This window comes from Primulina huaijiensis, chromosome 2, assembly GCF_012295235.1.
Source record: "Primulina huaijiensis isolate GDHJ02 chromosome 2, ASM1229523v2, whole genome shotgun sequence".
NCBI classification, from domain to species: Eukaryota; Viridiplantae; Streptophyta; class Magnoliopsida; order Lamiales; family Gesneriaceae; genus Primulina; species Primulina huaijiensis.
Genome location: NC_133307.1, coordinates 3,011,459 through 3,018,390, shown reverse-complemented (window position 1 = coordinate 3,018,390; position 6,932 = coordinate 3,011,459).

The window sequence follows — 6,932 nt, the reverse complement described above, 5'->3', positions numbered from 1 at the left end:
AGATATTCTTGGTCCAAAAGTACCATATCTAAGTGCTATCGGTGCCCTTATGTATCTTACAAATTGTACAAGGCCTGATATATCTTTTGCTGTAAATTTATTGGCAAGATTTAGCACATCTCCAACAAAGAGACACTGGAACGAAATTAAACATATATTCCGTTATCTACGAGGAACGACAGACTTGGGACTTTTGTATTTAAAATATGCTAATCCAAGTATAATTGGTTATGCTGATGCTGGATACTTATCTGATCCACACAAGACACGTTCTCAAACTGGATATGTATTTACTCGTGGAGGCACAACAATTTATTGGCGTTCACAGAAACAAACACTCGTAACAACTTCATCAAATCATGCCGAGATTATTGCACTAAATGAAGCAAGCCGTGAATGTGTGTGGTTAAAATCAATGACCCAACATATCCAAATCTCATGCGGATTATCATTTGACGAGAATCTTGTGATACTATATGAAGATAATGCTGCATGTGTTGTTAAATGAAAGAAAGATACATAAAAAGCGACAAAACTAAACATATTCCTCTTAAGTTCTTCGCATTCACCAAGGAGCTTGAGAAGAATAAATATATTGATGTTCGTCACATTCAATCAAGTAAAAACTCATCAGATCTCTTCACAAAGGCACTTCTTACGACAATATTCAGAAAGTACATATATAATATTGGGAAGCGCAATCTACGAAATCTGTGAATAATTGTTCGTATCAACATGAGGGGGAGTTTACGTGACTGCACTCTTTTTCCTTTACTATGGTTTTTATCCCAATGGGTTTTTCCTAGTAAGGTTTTTAACGAGGCAGTATAAAAACACGTAATGAAGACAATCATTATGATCATCATCACAAGGGGGAGTGTTGAAAATTAATATTTTAATATGGAATATTTGAATATTGAATGTTGAATATTTGAATGTTGAAAATTAGGTAAAATTAGCTGTTGAATATTGAAATTTGTGTGTGATGATGAAGGTAATGATGTAATTTATTTTTGAATTATTTGTAAAGATTTTCTATAAATAGATCTCTCATTTGTGAAGAAAATCACAATTGAGTTGAGAGAAAAATATTATAAAGTGTGTAGTGTGATAATTTTGATAGTTTGAGATTTTACTTTTTACCGTAAATTTTTACTTTTTCACAACATATATATATATATATATATATTTGATTTTATGAAGTATAGAGGTATTTTTTTATCGTCTCGATTTCTCTAATATATATATATATTTTTGATTTTATGAAGTATAGAGGTATTTTTTTTATCGTCTCGATTCCTCTAATATGGTAGAGATAATTAGCGTTAATGTGAAAAAAATGATTTTATTTTAATAAAAAAAATAAGATCTCTCTAGAAAAAGGGAAAACTTTAGAAATCAATAATTTTATAATAATGTGGATGGCTGACACTTGTCTGAGTAGAATGGTCATAGTCAAATTAGCATTGAAAGAAACAGAAAGTAGTCAACTAAAGTTTCTTCGTTCACATTTCGAGTTGGTGACTTCATGCATACCTCCAATATATGAATCTGGATAAAATAATATATATTATAATTACAATTAAATACTATATGAATTAGGAACGAAAATTTTTTTTAGAAGGGTAAATAAATTTTTTTTTTCCGAAAAATTTGAGTTGACTGTATGTTAAATTTTTTTTTTTAATGTCTATGTTACTTAGTGATAAAATATATATTCAATTTGTGAATTTTAACGAACACGAACATAAATTAAGTGCAATGTTAAGTGAAGAACACAAATATTTTTTTATGAATTTTTGAAGGCTTAAATACTCTTACTTCACAGTAAAAGAATTTGATTTATACAATCTTTTTGTAAACCCAATTCGACTAAAACTTGTAACTCTATCTAAGTCGAAACTCTTAGTATTAATTCAACACAAGTTCTATTTTGTCTAAAAATCATTGGTTTACTAGAAAGATCAAAATTTCCAACGGTTAGTTGTTAAGAATTAAGATAACACGAGTTGATATCGATGATCTGATATGAAAAAATATATGTGTGTTAGGTGAACAACTTGATATCTTAGAAAGAATAGATGTTCTCGACAGGGGCGGAGCCACCCTTGGGCAAGGGTGGGCTCCAGCCCCACCCAAATTTTACAATTTGTTTTTTGGTTTTCTGTATTTTTTTTATTTCTACTCTATTTTTGTGTTTTGTTATCTTTATTGATACAAATTTGAAGAATTTTTTTAACTATGAGTAATTTTTTAAAATGATTTTCTGCAAATACCTATAATAAAATTTGATTTTCGCTTGCATTTTGCTCAAAAGGTTGAAAAACTTAATGTAAGTTGATTTTTAAAATTAGCTTTAAGTTCAAATATATTTTTAGGCTATATTTACAATAACACACAAATATATTAAATTTAACTAATATGATAATACAATTATGCATTTACTACATATTTTATTATATTTTGATTTAATTTCTATTAGTACTAAAAGTTTTATAGAATTTTAATTTTTTTAGTATGAACTATTGTATGTTTCTAATAATTGATTTTAAGAAAAATAAAACAGTGATTTTGAGAAATTGTGCAAATTTTTCATGTGAATATATCATAGTATGTGATATTATATGATTTATCAATGATTTGAATTTTGTGCATAATGACTTAAATGATGTATCAAGCTTTTTGTTTTCTATTAACGTCTATATTATTCTTTGATGTTTGTCAATGTCATTATTTTTTATCATTGATTTTAAAAAAATGATGTGAACTGACTTTGACTTTTGACTGCAATGATTCTTAAGAGTAAAAAATTTGAAAAATCGTTTTTGGAATTAAGATAAGGCCATACATCAATTCAGTCTATGAGTGAACAAAATATCAATTTCAACCCAAATAACTTATCGAGCTGAATTAATTTAAAAAATCAATTTGTTTAATTGGAATTTTGGTTTTAGTTTTTAAAATCTGTTATTGGCCGTTCTTGTCAACAAAATGATTCAATCATAGTTGAGAACCACTATTGATTTGATGTATTTACAGCTACAATAGACTTTCAAGTTGAAGAGCTTAATAATAGATTCAAGGATGAGATAGTTGAACTTCTTAAACTTAGTTGTGCTTTGGAACCTAAAGAAAACTTTAAGCTTCTTAATATTGATCATATCTATCGACTTGTTGAGAAATTCTAATATCTTGATTTTGATTCACAAGATTTGCATCACTTGAGAATGCAATTGGATCACTATAAACTTGATGTTGCTAGTCATGAAAGATTTCAGAATTTATCAACTATTGCTGAATTATGTCGAAGATTAATTGAAACAAATAAGTCATGAAACTACGATTTGATTGATAGGTGATTTATACATTTTTATCTACGTCGTTTACTTATTTATCGAATCTGATATATTTATTTAATTGACAGCTTGATTCTTCTTGTTTTAACTCGTCCCGTTNAGTCATGAAAGATTTCTGAATTTATCAACTATTTCTGAATTATGTCGAAGATTAATTGAAACAAATAAGTCATGAAACTACGATTTGATTGATAAGTGATTTATACATTTTTATCTACGTCGTTTACTTATTTATCGAATCTGATATATTTATTTAATTGACAGCTTGATTCTTCTTGTTTTAACTCGTCCCGTTTCTAAAGCAACAAATGAACGGACATTTTTATCAATGAAACTTTTTAAAACAACTCTTTGTAACAAGATGGAAACATACTTTTTCGGAGATTCTATGGTAATCTACATCAAACGAGATTTGGTTAAAAAAATTGATAACGTTTTAATAATTAATGAATTTTATTATAAAAAGAATAGAAGAGCACAACTTCAGTAGTGTTTTAGTTCCATTTTTTTGAATGTATTAAATATTAAATACTCTTATTCTATGTTTTCATGAAGTCAATGTTTACATATTTTTAATTTTAAATTTTTTAGTTAATTATTTATTTTATTAAATACAGTATGAGACGGAGCCAGTCCCAGGTAATTTTGAATCATGGCTCGGTCCCTGGTTCTCGAGATTATGTATATTACAAATTGAAAGCTTGAAACTTATTGATTTCTTTGTAGTTATGAAGTTCTGAATCAGCATATTTATACCCGAAGACTTCCAAAGATCGGATAACTTTATTAACAATCATATGTGCTTTATTCTGACTGATTGATATTGTGAATCTCTCTTCATCGCACATTGCATTCAATTCTCATTCAAAGATTTCTTGTTTTTAGGGTTGCGGCTCTTTAACTTATGAAAATTTGATTGACACTTCACATTTAATGAAACATTTTTTTGTCAATCTGGAGTTGGTAGGATACTGTTATTGTCGTTTTATCTAATAATATTTGACCAGATTGAGTTGATTTTATTTCTCTTGATTTTTTTTGTGTCTGGCCAGTTAAATTCGAACGGGAAGACTCTGAATATTTATTTGATATAGCGGTCCAATTAGAAACAGAATCAAGAGATGATCTGCTTGAGTTTCTGATAGAACAATGAGCGGTCTAGCTTTTCCAGCAATAAGAGTCATGTAATTGCATGAAAGAGAAAGTTGGACCCGAAACGGCTTGATCTTGTTTTTTTCTTTGCCAAAATTTAGGGTCTTTTAAAATTAACAATTATCTTCTATTTGGTGATGACAAAACCAATCTAAAATAATAAATACAATTGTTATGTAAAAATATTTAAGTTCAGTTAGAAACATGTTACCATGAATATATATGAATATCAGAGTTCAAGAAAAACATATCTGATACTACTTGTTAAGATCGAAAAAGAGTTTAGAGGGTAGACGGGTGAAATCTTTTTAAAAAATTTCGAAAAACTAGAACTGAATTTAACAGTTGTTAGTTGCGCGCTGAACTCTTTTTTTAACAGTTAGGTTTAACTTGACCATTTAAAAATAATTTGAGCATGGAAAATGGTTCGACTAGACTTAGTGATAAAGTATATATTCAATATGCGCATTTTAACAAACATGAACATAAAGTAAGTACGAAGTAAAGTAAAGAATACAGAGTTTTTATGGATGTTCGGAGACTTAAATACTCTCACTTCACTTTTTCTTCCACTTAAGAAGTAATTTACTAAAAGAATTCGATTTACAAAGTATTTGTACAAACCCACTTCGACTAGGACTTATCATACTATCTAAGTCGGAACTCTGAGTATAAATTCAACACAACAAGTTCTTGTTTGTTTAATAACTTTCGGTACGCCAGAAAGAACAAATTTTACAACAATTAACTTTGAATGACTAGAGTTGGAAGGATAACATGAATTAATCCATGATGATCTGATATGGACAAATAGGCTGCTTGGTGAGCAAATTGATATATTAAAAATAATAAGTGTACTCGAGAATTGAAATCTTGAAACTTATTGATTTCTTCTTAATTATGAAGTTTTGAATTTGCATAGTTATATTTGAATACTTCCAACGGTCAGATAACTTTATCAACGATCATACATAATTTCTCCCGACATATTGATATTGTCAACTTCTCTTCATCGTACACTCCATTAAATTTCCATTTAATCTTCTTTTACTTTTTACGGCTTCGGCTCTTTTAGTTTATGAAAATTTGATTGAGTCTTGATATTTTAGGAAATATTTGTGTCAATTGGGAGTTGGTAGGATACTGTACTTGTCATTTTATATGATTATGTTTGACCATCTTGAGTTGTTTGTATCCGTATTGATATGTTAATGTTTGACTAGTTAAAGTCGAACAGTCAGACTCTGATTATTTCTTTGATATAGTGTTCCGATTAGAAACAAATTCAAGATATAATTCGCTTGAGCTTCTGATAGAACAATGAGTGATGTGACTTGTCCAACGTTTAGAGTCCTCTATAATTACATGAAGAGACCGTTGTACTTGAAACATAGCGATATTATTTTTCATTCCCAAAAGTTATGGTCTTTCAATATAAAAAAGCGTACTTTTATTTTATTATTATTATTATTATTATTTTTATCTAAAAGAAAGGTGTAATGGTCCATTTACCGGTTCACAATTTTTTTATTTTTTAAATATAGGAGAGTTATATTTCAAAAAATAATTGCTCACTTTATTTTTTAAAATTCTTTATTTAATTAAATATTCGGTTGTTTAGTTTTAAGAAAATAAAACAAGTATTGTGCAAGTTAGTTTCACTTGAATATTTTTTTATTATTTCTAAAGTAATCTTACACGCATACATTAATTAATTATAATTATGTTAGTATTATGAATTTTAATTTAATGTTTTAAACAATTAGATCCGTAATTTAGTAAAAATCGATATCATTATGAATATGTGCTAGTGCTCAACATCACCCACCCCTACCTATTATAATAATAAAAAAATTGTATTAAAATACAATATTAAAAATATTAAATGGTAAACAAAATGACAAAAAAATTACACTCTCTGAAACAATTTATCTTTATTATGATCGAAAATGTATTTATAAAGGAGCTAGTGAATAAACAATCTCATAATGATACGTTTGAGATTTGGTCATTTGGATATCTACTAAAATTCGGTATTAGTATAAATTTTTTTTCCTTTCATAGTTCATAATCTTCGAACTTTGATATTGATATACTTTTTATAACTTTTAATTTTCAATTATATTCATCCAACTATTGAAATGACGTTTGACACGCAGTATTTTATGATATCACGTTATATTTTTTAATGTCACACAGACGTTCAGGCAAAATATGACTAAAAACAACAAAAATCAAAGTTATTACATAAAAATCAAAATTTGAAAATTTAGTTATGATCAAGTTCATAATTTCTCTAATTTTCAACTCTGATTTCATTATAAATCTGGTTTGCTAATTTTTTGTTTTGTCGATTATTATTGTTTTCGATAACTAAGATTTGAGGTTTTAATGCTGATATAAACCATAAATATGCACAGTGTC